A 15,005-nucleotide genomic window follows, 5' to 3' on the forward strand; every position below is an offset into this window, starting at 1 on the left:
TTTTCAGGGAGCAAGACAGCACTGGGCTGGCACAGGGTAACGTGACAAAGAAGTCATCTGCACACCTGCACCATAGGGAACATGAATGGAAAAGCCATAAGGAACTTTTCCCCTCATGTGTACACAGTCCAGCATGCAGGATAGGGTTGCTGACTGTCTAACCACACAAACCCAAACACCCTTGCCCCGTCCCTGCCCTGCCCATTCCACGAGGCCCCACCCCTGCCCCATCCCTTCTCCAAGGCCCTGCCCCCCACTCCATTCACCTTTCTCCATTGCTCCGTCTCCCCCACCCTCATTCACTTACACCGGGTTAGGGCAGGGGGTTGGAGTATGGGGGGGGCGGAGCTGAGGTATTCAGAGTGTGGAGGGGGCTCTGGGCTGAGCCTGGGGCAGGGGTTTGGGGTGCAGGAGGGGGTTTGGGGTACAGGCTCTGGGAGGGAGTTTTGGGTGCGGGAGGGGACTCAGGGCTGGGGCAGGGGTTGGCATACGGGAGGTGGGGTGGGCAGGCTTTGGCTGGGCGGCATTTCCCTTGGGTGGGTTCCCAGAAGTGGCCATCATGTCTGGCTCCTAAGTGCAGGGTCAGCCAGGGGGTCTCTGCATGCTGCCCCCACCACGAGTGCCAGCTCTGCAGCTCCCATTGGCCGGGAACTGCAGCCAATGGGAGCTGTGGGAGGCAGCAACTACAGGCAGGGGCAGTGTGCACAGCTGCCTGGCCGCCCCTGAGCCTAGGAGCTGGACATGCTGGCCGCTTCCGGGAGCTGCGTGGAGCCAGGGCAGGTAGGCAGTCTGCCTAAGCCCCGCTGCACGGCTGGAGTTAGTTGTCAAATACTGTGAATTTTCATTTCTTCCTCACTCCTTTGGCCTTTCTCAAGCTTCCCGCCTAACTATTCCTTTCGGATCATTCTATCTCTTGTCTTTGTGCCCAAAGGCGCTGACTTTTCTTTTTCCCGGTAGGTGCTCCATCCCTCCTCCACCCAAGGCCCTGCTCCCACACTACCCCTTCCTGCAAGGCTCCTCACTTTGCCTCTTTCTGCTCCCTTTCCCAAGACCCTGCCTCCTTCATTCCACTGCTGGCTCATCTCTACCCTCCAGTCCTTACCACCAGCTGCCAAACAGCTGGTCGGCGGCCAGCCCCAGCCCTCCCAACATCTGTGGCTGAGGAGTGCTGAGCACCCCATATTCTTTTCTGTGGGTGCTTAAGCCCCAGAGCACCCATGGAATTGGTGCCCATGCTTGTGCTGTCTATCTAGGCATTTCCCTACTGTCTGGGTATCTCCAAGATAAATAAGCACCATCTTCCGTGCTGCCCCTCAGATTGGAATAGACTCCCGCTTCCTTTGTGCCAGCTGACCAACATCCCTAAGATACACGTTTTTAAGCCTTTCAGTGAGAATACACCAAAGCAATATAATTTTTTTTAGAAATCTGCACTATTTTGAGATTGGATCTCCTGGTCTTTGTTTGTATTGAATAAAATATAATTTTATTGCTTGCTAAGCACCAACAATGTGTTCAGCACTGTACCAATCAAAGAAAGAGTCATTCCTAGCCCTGGAAAGCTCTAACGTCCCTATGTTGCAAACAGATAAGCCAAGGACAACCCTTACTCTTGCATGGAATCCCCATTACACTGGGTCTTCAGGCAAAAGTAAGGTTGATGTGTGCTCTTGATGTCATACATTCTGTAATTCCCTTTTTAATCATCTAAACATTGAGAATTAGCTATCATCTAACTTTTGTATCAATTCCTGATATTCATTTTATGTTTTCTACTAGAATCTAACACCTTCATATTGCATTTCAAATAAAGAGAATGAGTAGTAACTGGATTTCTTTTATTTATTTAAAATTACATAAACAGTATTGGTGCTTAGATACCATAGTGACATGTGCCATAGAAATTCCTAAAATAGATAGGATAACTATTACGTATAGGCAGACCCCATGAATACAGGCATTTAGTATATACACAGCATACATAGTATAGCGAGATGTGGAAAATGTTTACATTCATTCTTGAAGGAATGACCTTAATAATTCATTCTGGGTTCTACCTCTCATGAATTATAGTTGTCTCACTTGTGGGATATTTTCCATATCTTGAAAGGCTCCTATAAATTCTGATATTTTCCTAAGTGTGGAAATAATTAGTGGGAGCAGTAATCATGATGTCACAAATTTGCAAGTTATTTTCATAGTTGTGACTGCTAGAAACATGCATTTCCTGTCTGTTCCCAGATGCAGAGTCCATTCAACATTTATTTCAGTGAGAATTGGAATTTGGTGTGTGTGGGTTTTTTTAAAAGAATTTTCCTTTCTCTCAAATGTTCTTTTAATTACCTAGACACTGTGCATCAGTTAAGCATCATATCTCTTTCAAATATTCTAGAGAATAATAGAGACAAGCACACATTGATTTTTAGGTGTTGTTATATTGCATTTTTAGGTATTATGGTAGCCAAAGGTTTTCATACTTTAAATGAGAGAGTCACTGTTTTGTATTAAGGTATTAGCATTTAGAAGCTCCACCCATGGATCAGGACCTCATTATGATAGGCGCTACAAACAGACATATTAAAAAGATGCTCCCTGCCTCAAAGAGCTTACAGTGCAACTGGAACAGGTTAAAACACATCTGTTCACACACATGTGCCCTCCCACTTTTTATTGGGTAGGTATAAAAATACAGGGACTAATACTAGAGGGAGGCTCACATCCAAACCCCACGTCTGAAAATCCCTGAAGCTTTGATCATGATCCGTATCCTATTTTTGTGAGTGATACCTGGCAGATCTGAACATTTCTCAATAAAACAGGATTTGGACCTGGTCATGCCCTTTGCAACGTAGGCCCATCTCTAATTAGTGCAGAAGAAGCTCTTTCCCTTCCTAAAACAATATAGGATGGAGCGGAAGAAGTAACGGGAGAAAGAGTTCCGGGATTAAGGCAGTGATCCTGCAAATATGTATGCATGTGCTTAACTTTAAACAGGAGTAATCCCGTCGAACTTTCAGATGTGATTGCAAGGAGAAAAAGGGTATTGTGAGCTTCAGGGGAGTCACAGACAGAGCTATCTTCTTAAGAGATATCAGATAGGGTGCAAACATCAGGACTGGCTCAGTTAATACACTTTAAGTTGCTTCTACTGTATGTTGATTTCATTTGTGATGCAGTGTTCTACTGTGATTTTGTTCATAGTTGTTGATTTGGCAATGGTTTCAAAGGGGGGCCAGCAGACTTTTAAAGTATCAGCATGACCTGATAATAGAATAGTAACACACATAAAACCTGACTGAAATGTGAAAGGATACAAATAACATGCAGGCTACTAAACAAAGAAAATCTTGTGTAGAGCGTAAAGGAGTCATAATACCTACAAACTGCTCTAGATTTTAAAAACAATTTACTGAGAAACTTTTTATGGTGGCTGGCTTTGGAGCCATTGCTAATCAACTAAACAGTTAATTCAAAGTATGCCCAACTAGGTCCAATGAATTTCCTTAGAGTATCCATATTTTAAATCCCTCATTGTGGCGTTTGTGGATCATCAGGATTAGCCAAGTTGTAATCTCAGCACCTGATTCATTTTCAGTTGATGCCAGCAAGTTTTGGGGATGTATTTAAATAAGAATATTCCATAGTTAAACAACATCTGAAATATATGCCACATGATTTCTTCTTTTTAGAGGCATTTAGTCATTGTAAATTTTTATGTATATTGTGCTTAGGTAAAGAAATACTGTATATAAATGGGCTGAAAACACTGATTTCAATTGTATTTTTATATTGTGCATGAGAAAAATCTTTTCAATTTACCTATCACTTTTCTCTTGTTCAGTGTAGTTATAGAATTGTAGTCTGGTCATGCTAACAAACAGGATCAGTAAAGAGGGGAGTTCTGCGAGGGAGTTCTCCAGCCAAAGGAGGAGTGACTACATGACCCTCGGGGTGAGTTTGTTATCTGTTAGTCTGTTTCTGTTCTTGCTTGATTAAAGATTACAGTGTGGTCCATAGGTGGCGGGTGAACTCCGGTCTTGGGGAGGCTAGCCCCTGGCCTGGACCACCCCTTCTGCCTGAGGCCCCTCCCTTCCCCTTCCCACCGGAGGTCAGATACCCCCTCGGCCTGGCAGCCAGCCCCCCCCACCCCCAAGCCACCTGACTGCCCCCAACCCCAGAGTACTGGGCGAGAGAGCAGCCGGTGCCCCCCCCACATCCCCGGAGTGCCCAGTGGGTGAGTGGGTGGCATGCTCCCTGCCCCTCAACCCCGGAGCAGGGCGGGTGGCGAGGCCTCCCCACAAGCCCTGGGCAGGTGGCACGGTGTCCCACCCCCCCAGCCCCAGAGTTCTGGGAGAACGTGCAGCACAGCCCACTCCAGCACACCAGGCGGGCAGTGTGGCCTCCCACCCCCGCCCCGGAGCACAGGCTAGCTCCCATTTGCCCCCCATCCCCAGCATGGGGCCATGGCCACAGGGGGTGGGAGGTGGGGAGAAGAGCCCCCCACAGCAGAGCACGGGAAGCAGGAAGGAGTCTGGGGGCAGAGTGTGGGTGTGGCCATGCAAGGTTGTTTGGGGAGGCACAGCCTCCCCCTGCCTTTGATACCCACCGCCCATGGTGTGATCTCTTCTGGGAGCTGTGTGCTGAGCCAAGCAACCTGCTAGGCTAGGCTGAGAGCTTATTAATGAGGCCTTATCTGCCATCCTTTGATCCCTAACCCCCTTAGGATCCATTGACAAGAACGCAGGCCTAATTCAGGGAGATCAGAGATTTTAAAAGCCAGCTCTTAAGTGACCAGAGGAACTAATGTACAGGGGGAGTTTAGCAAGGGAGTTTAGACAGAGCGTGTGAGAGGCAGATACACCTAACAAACATACTCTAAATTTAGGCCAATAGCCTGCTTTCCCCCAACTCCCCACCACCCTCCCTGCAAGAGTGAAAATAATGCAGGCAATAGTCCAGCAGCAGAGTGTTTGTATCCGCAAAAAGAAAAGGAGTACTTGTGGCACCTTAGAGACTAAAAAATTTATTTGAGCATAAGCTTTCGTGAGCTACAGCTCACTTCATCGGATGCATTCAGTGGAAAATACAGTGGGGAAATAGTTTTACTTTGTATAATGAAACATCCACTCCCAGTCTTTATTCAAGCCTAAGTTAATTGTATCCAGTTTGCAAATTAATTCCAATTCAGCAGTCTCTCATTGGAGTCTGTTTTTGAAGTTTGTTTGTTGAAGAATTGCCACTTTTAGGTCTGTAATCGAGTGACCAGAAATATTGAAGTGTTCTCCAACTGGTTTTTGAATGTTATAATTCTTGATGTCTGATTTGTGTCCATTTATTCTTTTACGTAGAGACTGTCCAGTTTGCCCAATGTACATGGCAGGGGGGCATTGCTGGCACATGATGGCATATATCACATTGGTAGCTGTGCAGGTGAATGAGCCTCTGATAGTGTGGCTGATGTGATTAGGCCCTATGATGGTGTCCCCTGAATAGATATGTGAACACAGTTGGCAACGGGCTTTGTTGCAAGGATAGGTTCCTGGGTTAGTGGTTCTGTTGTGTGGTATGTGGTTGCTGGTGAGTATTTGCTTCAGGTTGGGGGGCTGTCTGTAAGCAAGGACTGTCCTGTCTCCCAAGATCTGTGAGAGTGATGGGTCGTTCTTCAGGATAGGTTGTAGATCCTTGATGATACGTTGGAGAGGTTTTAGCCGGGGGCTGAAAGTGATGGCTAGTGGTGTTCTGTTATTTTCTTTGTTGTACCTGTCCTGTAGTAGGTGACTTCTGGGTACTCTTCTGGTTCTGTCAATCTGTTTCTTCACTTCAGCAGGTGGGTATTGTCGTTGTAAGAATGCTTGATAGAGATCTTGTAGGTGTTTGTCTCTGTCTGAGGGGTTGAAGCTGATTTTTAAAAAGGCTCCAAAGGTGAAATCCTGGCAATTTCAATCTGGAAAACCTATCTTGAGTACCAGGCAAATTGACTGAAACTATAGTAAAAAATAAAATAATCAGAAATATAGATAAACATGAAATGTTGGAGAAGAGTTAACATGGCTTTTGTAGAGGGAAATCCTGCCTCACCAATCTATTGGAGTTCTTTGGGGGCGTCAACAAGCATGTGGACAAGGATGATCCTGTTGATATAGTGTACTTGGACTTTCAGAAAGCCTCTGACAAGTTCCCTCACCAAAGGCTCTTAAACAAACTAAGCAGTCATGGATAACAGGGAAGGTCCTCTTATAGATTAGTAACTCATTAAAAGATAGGAAACAAAGGGTAGGACTAAATGGTCACAATGTTTTTGTTTTCACAATGGAGAGAGATAAATAGTGGGATCTCTCAAGGATCTGTACTGGGACCAGTACTATTCAACATATTCATAAATGATCTGGAAAAGGGGATGAGCAGTGAGGTTTGCATATGATACAAAGTTTTCATATGATACAAAACTACTCAGAATAGCTAAGCCCAAAGCTGACTATGGAAGAGTTACAAAGGCATCTCCCAAAACTGGGTGACTGGACAACGAACTAGCAGATGAAATTCAATGTTGATAGGTGCAAAGTATTGCCCATTAGAATAAATAATCCCAACTGTACATACAAAATGATGGGGTCTAAATGAGCTGTTACCACTCAAGAAAGAGATCTTGGAGTCACTGTGGATAGTTCTCTGAAAACATCCACTCAGTGTGCAGCAGCAGTCAAAAATAACAGAATGTTAGAAACCATTAGGAAAGGGATACATAAGAAAACAGAAAATATCATAATCCCACTATATAAATCCATGGCACACCCACACCTTGAATATTGCATGCAGTTCTGGTCAACCCGTCTCAAAAAAGATTCATTAGAGTTGGAAAAGGTGCAGAGAATTTTTCCACATAGTTCAAATATTGTAAATATGTGTTTTTTTAAAGATGAGATATGGGTCAAAGGTCAAACCTTCATACTGTCACATTCATTAGTTCTTGGTGGGATATAAGATATAAGATTTCATGATAGGCTAGGACCACAGCCTATCATGCCAACTAATATTGTCTCATTGTTTCCTTTTACTTCCCTGTTGGCCTTTCTGCAGCCATCTGTTGTCTCTAGTTTTGTATTTAGATTGTAAGCTCTTTGGTGCAGGGACCGAAATTTTATTCTGTGTTTGTACAGCACCTAGGACAATGGGGTCGAGGCCCATGACTAGGGTTCCTAGGCACTACGGTAATACAAATATAAATGTGTTAAGAGGCATCTGAATGTGAAGTGAAGGGAATAAAAATACAGGAAGAGACTTCCAGCAGAGGGGGCAGTGTGAAGATAAGGTACAAAAGGTCTAGAATAAGACGAGAAGACTAAAGGGTAGTCAGACAAAATATTTTGAGTTTGAAGAGCAGAAAGGTATGCAAGAGGAAATGAGAACAGAGGTAAGGTAGGAGCAGAGTTGGGTGGAGCCTTAAAGGTGAGAACAAGGAGATTCAATGTGATGTGGAACATGAGGGAGGACAGTGAAAGTTGTGCTTTCAGCCCTATATCTGCTTACTAATTGGTAGATTGTGCATTTTTGGAACTTCACTTTTAAGGATGGAAAAAATGAGATGCCCCTGCTAAAAAAGAAGGCAATTTGCTCTGAAACACTGTTTTCCAGAAGGGCTGTTTCTGGCTAAGACATTACTGCAGTCTGTCAGTTGGGACTCACTATTTAAACTGTTTTCTACATCCTAAATTTGTGAATTACATTTGGTGCTGAGAACTACCGAGTTAGGCAAAAAAGTAAAGAACGGCCGTAAATCTGTCAGTTGCGTGACTTAAAAAACAAACAAACCACCCTATATAAAGGCTCTTTTCAGCACATGGAGTGAGTAGCAAATTGGGCCTGGAGAAACATGTTGCAGAGTTTGATAGTTGCCAACACACTTTCAAGACACCCTCTTTTATGTCTTTCATCCCTCAGTAAGAGCCTAAAATCAGATACATTCAAACCAGCTGGTAAATGAGCCGTAAACAACTTCAGCAGATAAACCTGAGCTGGCTCTGGAAAAAGCAGCCACATGGGCAGTGACTGGAGTGCACAGATGAAGAGACAATGGCAATTGGGAATGATTATAAGGACCTGAAGAGGTTAGAACAGAGCCTTCTATCTGGTATGTACTGCAGAGGTACATCTGTGTGCCTGCTTGCTCATTGTTTCTAGCATTTATTTTCCATCAAAAAATGCATCACTCTTTCTCTCTGTTGAACAGGGCATGCAACCTTCCTTTCCTTCCCTCTCTCTGCCCCCGTACTTCCTGTGTACTATGTGCTCTCTATCCACTATCTTTGAGCCCTGGCTACCATGGTTGGACTTCAGGGCTTCTGTAACCTCCCTGCCACATTCTCTGCTGCTTTCTGGCCCACTTGTGCTGGGTCTGTACCCTAATGAACCTCTTTTTGTTGACTGCTTTCTTATTGTCTTTGCTGTGCTACTTCACAGTGGATTATGCCATGGGTTCTCTATTTGGGAATTATGGCCACCCTCTGACTATATTGCTAAATGAGATGGAGGTCTTGGCTAGATCCTCGTTATGGAGTGGGGTCCTGGTAAGGAAAAGATTGAGAGCCACTGGATAATGGAATCCCAGATTACATCCTATAACACAGAAACCAGCCCAGTTCATTGAGAAAGAACATTCAGCCCAACCACAGGCAGAGATGGGCCCAATAACTTTATAGAGTAAGAGGGCAGAGGGTATGCAGATGGCTGGAAGGCTGAGAGTTGTGGTAAAACTGGACAAAAATCTAAGTTTCACTAGAAGTGGCAGTAACACTAAGACTTTCGCTCTACATATAAGGCACATGACTGAATCTAAATTGAGCACTAATTAGCTGGAATGCTCTCAAAAGCCTGGGAAATCTCAAACCCTTCATGCTAATCCCTAATTTTATTGCCATATATTTTGAATAGTTGATCAGACATTGTTGCTATGTTGAATATAGCCAATATTCACAATAATTGGCAATGCTATTGTCTGATTTGTGCATTAGGAGCAATTTTGTTCAGTGAGCAAAACAGAGACCCAGTCATGCATGCAGAGGTAGAATCTAAGGCTATGTCTACACTGCACACCTTTTAGTGACACAGCTGAGCCGCTAAAATGCGCACAGTGCTGCAGCTGTTTGTCGGCAGGAGAGAGCTCTCCTGCTGACAAAGCGCTGTTCACACCGACGCTTTTTGCTGGCAAAACTTTTTGCCATTTGGAGGTGTGTTTTTTTCACACCTCTGAATGGCAAACATTTTGTCGTTCGGGTTCCAGTGTAGATGAAGTCTAAATCATTTTAGATGAGAAGAGCTGGAGAAAGACTGTGCTAGCAGCAACGTCTGAAAACTACCACTTGAGAGAGTTATTTTGAAACAACGGAACATCTGGGGAGTTGGCATCTGTAAGGCAATTAATGCTAAGGACACGTTCATAAATGAGCTATCTCTACAAGCCCAGTAAAAGGTATTTAAAAAATGTGGATATTAAATTGTAAAGGTTGTAATACTTGGCTATAATTAAGCCTGAAAGTGGTTTAATTAACTTTTCCTACAGAATGTATTCTAAGGGATGAATCAATCATCTCCTTATCATTGTCTTAATGAATGCAATTGCCATTTGCCAAAGTGTAGGACTAGCAACATGATAATGAAGTGAAATTACCTTCTGGAATAGAGATTCATGTTAAAAATGTATGGTTCCCAATATCACACCTCCATGGTGTACAGACCTTTGGCAAAACACCTTCAAAAACATTCCTATTATTTTCAAACAAGTTTTCAGAGTCTGATGTACAGGATTCACACAATGAGTCATCCAACTATCTTCACTTGTCTTACAGCTCTAAAGATGCTAAAAGATAGTTTAGACAGGGTACTACAAGTCTTTGGATGTTGGTGTATTATTTGAGAAAGACCATGAGGGGGAAAATCCCACATTTTAAGAACTTTAGAGATCAGAAAAGGTCCTTGCAGAATTTATAATGTATTGGGCTGTGTTTTCTTCAAAATATCTCAAAATTCAGGAGAATGGAGGACAGGAGACTTGTGCCTCTGTCAATCTAATGGCAAACCTGCATGGAATGCCACAAGACTCAAGTCATCCTGATACTGTTTATTTAGACTATAAAGACTGGGTGCACAGACTGTCCTTTATGTGACTGTATAGTGCCAAATATAATGAGTGGGATCTCTAGGTATTACTATAATACACATAACAGTAGAGCAGGAGCGAAATGGATAAGAAGATAGTGAAGTTGTACCTATAGCTTCCTGAAAAGATTGAGTGCAGTAAAAATGTTCCTCTATTTAAAAAAGAGCAAAAGAAGCAACTATGTACAGTGAATACTTTTCATGCCTTTGCAGTGCATTAGTTCATGGTATTCACACTTGGAACAAAATGCTCTCAGATAAGATTTAACTGTAAGTGTCAGTGGGTCCATACTTGGGCAAACTCCCATTGACTTTAATAGGAGTTTGCCTGAGTGAGGACTTCAGATCCTTACTATGAACACTAGTAAGCACTTTTTTGCACAATCTTTTGTTGAAGGGTAAGATTAACTTCTGGCCTAAGTGAATGCAACTCCACTGAAGTTAATAGAGTTGTACCTATGTGTATGAGTAGTTAATCTGGCTGTATGAGTTCACTGGCCAGCATGATTCTCTACCTCCCTTACTGCAAACTTTAATGTTCTCCCTTTTAGCCTCTCTCTTTTATGATAGCCACTTTTAAAGGCCAAAATCTTATAAATCCTTCATTCATACCCCAGCACGAGGCTTGATTTGTCATAAAATAAATCAGTGTGCTCACCTCAGGAGGGTACAAACGTATGTTAAAATGATTCTTCCAGCCCCAGCTATGAAGAGCCAAATACTATATTTTTAAAAACCATGTTGCATTTAGTGCTCATTATAATGGACTTTCTTATTTATTCAGATGTTTTTTCAGTTGTCTATGGTAATAATGAGCCACCTGATATTAAACAGTCTTAGCTTGATATTCATTACTTTACCAGAGTTGACTTAGGGTTGATTTTTATATCATAGAAACTAAGTTTTACAGAAAAAGAAATATCAATTCTGTTTCCTAATAAGGGAAAAACAGTTTAGTGTTCTGGAAACAATATCATATATGCTAAATATTGCAAATGGTCATCCAGTTGGATCATGCCAGCCAGACCAGCATGTGGATGGGACCCTCTGCATGTGGGCTCACTGCTCCTACACAGAGGAGAGGCTCAGCTGCCTCTCAGGAAAAGACAATATAGCATAGCACTTAGAGGTGTATTATCTTTGTCACAAGGCCCTCTTTATGGGGCAGCAGAGGGAGCTTTGCCTGTGACTCTCTTGTACTAGCACTCCAGTGGAGCTGTGCAAAGGGACAGAGGCCACAAGGGTCTTCTCTGGGGAATCACAGAGTTCCACATGGTTTGTTCTATGGGGTGGGAGCAAACCAGACTCTCTTCTCTTACTCTCCCGGCATCCCTGCAAGACCAATATGGGGAAGCTGAGAGGAAGTCCTTATAAAATGAATCCCTGCTGCAGAGGGGTGAGGGTTGTTGCATGGGTTTTCCAGCATAATGTTCACTTCTCTTTTGTTTCCTATTGTTAACATATACCCACAGATCGCTAAGTTCTATGATTTTTTAAATAAAATAAAGGATTATAACTCTAAAATGTCCCTTGTTTCAAAGGACATCACTGAAAATTACCTCTGTTCCACACCAATTTGTATTCCCACTTTTATTTTGGAAAATGTTTTACATCAGAAATAAAGAACCGTGACACTGAGATTAGAGAAAGCATTGTTTGCTTTAAAGGTTGAATGACATCTTAATTTGTAAGTTACATCCAACTATAAACTAAACCCTCTTACATTCCCTTAGATACATTCAGACCTGCTTTACCATTGTGTAAGGGTTATAGGAGGGTACAACTTACATATCAAGGAATTGGAAGTTAAAGTAAAGTGGGGGTTATGACCACTTAAACTCCATTACACATTGGTAGAGTGAGCCTAAATAAGTTAGAGTATGTGAAAGTCAATGAAATGGTGTTTCACTTTTACCAACTTATTCATCTCTTTTAAATTTGGTCAGCTGTGTAAACTACCATGAAAACAAAATATGACATATGCCAAAATAATCAGTTTCCTATCAGTTCTTAACTTCAAAAAGTTATTAATTATGGCTTTCAGAAAGAGTCAAGGACATAAATGAAAATCAAAGCTAATATCTAATGTTAGAAATCATGAAATGAAATTCAGATGTAAGCAGTGTCAGGATGAGCTCCACCCTGACATCTGGTGGTGAGGTGTGGCAAGTTGTGGAAAAGAACTTCAGGGGCCGATCTCATTTGCATAGGCACACCCACCACGCCTAGAATGAGACCATAGCTGCCCAAATGGTCACTTTGGCTGCTGTGGGATCCCCAGTGTCTCTGTTATTGGGGCAGGAAGAATAAATTGCTATTACCCTGATTATGGGAACTGTGCTTGGAACTGTACGTGGCCTTTTGTTATGATGGAGGGATTCACCATCAACTAAGTAGCACTCGCTAGGCAAGGGTCATGGGTTCCAAAACTGTGTGAATGGAGAGAGGAGGAAGTGCAATCAGCATGTAATCTTTACAATTCTTTGACCTGCAGCTTCAAAGATTGAATGTAATGATCCATAGATAAGGTCAGAACGAATTTTAGATGTGTTACACAGATTTGATACAACTCTGCTGAATCCTAGAAAGAATGACCTATTCAACTTTTCTCCAAAGAGGGCTTCAGCTAGTATTAGCGGAGTTTTTCTGCAGCTTCAGATGTAATTACAGCACCACACAGGTAACATTCAGTCACTCTTTAATTTAAAAAGACAAAAAGACTTCATGTGGCTCCAGGACTGTGAAAAAAAAATTCTCTATAGCAAAACTGTTGGAGAAAAACAATCATTTTCCTGCTTTTGAATAAAATGTTAAATTTTGTGAGTTTGCCTTAAATTTTTGCTTGTTCTCTTTCTAAAAAGAAAAAAAAATTACACACAAAGATATCTGCTGTTTTACCAGGATAAACTGTTTTGCTGTAAAACTGGAATATCTCTACATGCTTGTGCTCCATATGATCCACTTCCTTGCCTTCATGTCCCACTCCGACAGCAACTGGTAGGACCTGCTGTCACTGGTGGATGGCAAGGAGCCATGATGGGACAGCCTGTTCTCCACCGTAGTCCCATGGCCCACAGGGGATCTCCGAGATCATGGCTCCACAGAGGAGCCACCAATTGGAGTGTGCTTTGTGTGCATCACAGGTCGCCTGACACATGACCTTTTTGCAGTGAGGGAGACCCTGGCACAGAGCTACACAGAGTGTGTCGGGATGCAGCCCCTTCTCTGGCTCCTCCAGAACCTCCTGCTGAGATTCTGGCTGCACTTTTCTCTGCACCTCTTTGTATTTGCACACCCCATCTGTGGCCCCACAAAATTGTGAGACCTCCTTGTCAGCCTGCTCCTAGCTTTGACCACCATGGCCATCTGCCAGACCAGGAGGAGGAACATAACGGTCATACAGGGTTGGACCAAAGGTCCATCTAGTCCAGTATCCTGTCTTCCGACAGTGGCCAGTGCCAGGTGCTTTGGGAGGAATGAACAGAACAGGTAATCATCAAGTGATCCATTCCTGCTGCCCATTCCCAGCTTCTGGCAAACCGAGGCTAGGGACACCATCCGTGCCCATCCTGGCTATAGCCATTGATGGGCCTATCCTCCATGAATTTATCTAGTTCTTTTTGAACCCTGTTATAGTTTAGGCCTTCACAACATCCTCTGGCAAAGAGTTCCACGTGTTGACTGTGCATTGTGTGAAGAAATACTTCCTTTTGTTTGTTTTAAACCCACTGCCTATTAATTTCATTGGGTGACCCCTAGTTCTTGTGTCATGAGAAGGAATAAATAACACTTCCTTATTTACGTTCTCCACACCAGTCATGATTTTATAGCCCTTTGTCATATTCCCCCCCCCCCTTAGTCATCTCTTTTCCAAGCTAAAAAGTCCCAGTCTTATTAATCTCTCCTCATATGGCAGCTGTTTCATACCCCTAATAATTTTTATTGCTCTTTTCTGTACCTTTTCCAATTCCAATATATCTTTTTTGAGATGGGGCAACCACATCTGCACCCAGTATTCAATATGTGGGCGTACATAGATTTATATACAGGCAACATGATATTATTATCTATCCCTTTCTTAATGATGCACAACATTCTGTTAACTTTTTTGACTGCCGCTGCACATTCAGTGGATGTTTTCAGAGAGCTATCCACAATGACTCCAAGATCTCTTTCTTGAGAGGTAACAGCTAATTAGACCCCATCATTTATATGTATGGTTGGGATTATGTTTTCCAATGTCATAGAATCATAGAATATCACGGTTGGAAGGGACCTCAGGAGGTCATCTAGTCCAACCCCCTGCTCAAAGCAGGACCAATCCCCAATTAAATCATCCCAGCCAGGGCTTTGTCAAGCCTGATCTTAAAAACTTCTAAGGAAGGAGATCCCACCACCTCCCTAGGTAACGCATTCCAGTGTTTCACCACCCTCTTAGTGAAAAAGTTTTTCCTAATATCCAACCTAAATCTCCCCCACTGCAACTTGAGACCATTACTCCTTGTCCTGTCATCTGCTATCACTGAGAACAGTCTAGAGCCATCCTCTTTGGAACCCCCTTTCAGGTAGTTGAAAACAGCTATCAAATCCCCCCTCATACTTCTCTTCCATAGACTAAACATCCCCGGTTCCCTCAGCCTCTCCTCATAAGTCATGTGTTCCAGTCCCCTAATAATTTTTGTTGCCCTCCCCTGGACATTTTCCAATTTTTCCACATCCTTCTTGTAGTGTGGGGCCCAAAACTGGAAACAGTAGTCCAGATGAGGCCTCACCAGTGTCGAATAGAGGGGAACGATCACGTCCCTCGATCTGCTGGCAATGCCCCTACTTATACATCCCAAAATGCCATTGGC

General features: G+C 43.1%; 1 protein-coding gene across 6 annotated transcripts in view; it reads left to right on the forward strand.

Annotated features, from left to right (window-relative positions):
- Positions 1 to 15,005, forward strand: part of LOC311514966 (uncharacterized protein) — a 414,125-nt gene that overhangs the window by 120,687 nt on the left and 278,433 nt on the right. For 4 of the 6 annotated variants that reach the window (XR_014710010.1, XR_014710011.1, XR_014710013.1 and 1 more), the window contains exons 5-6: positions 3,842 to 3,951; positions 7,939 to 8,128. The gene's annotated coding sequence lies outside the window, so the exon portion shown is untranslated. Of the gene's footprint in view, positions 1 to 3,841; positions 3,952 to 7,938; positions 8,129 to 9,303; positions 9,434 to 15,005 lie in introns of those variants that run through there. The other 2 variants (XR_014710012.1, XR_014710003.1) reach the window with 2 other exon arrangements.

The sequence above is a fragment of the Lepidochelys olivacea genome (genome assembly GCF_965140295.1).
Source record: "Lepidochelys olivacea isolate rLepOli2 genome assembly, chromosome: 1".
NCBI classification, from domain to species: Eukaryota; Metazoa; Chordata; order Testudines; family Cheloniidae; genus Lepidochelys; species Lepidochelys olivacea.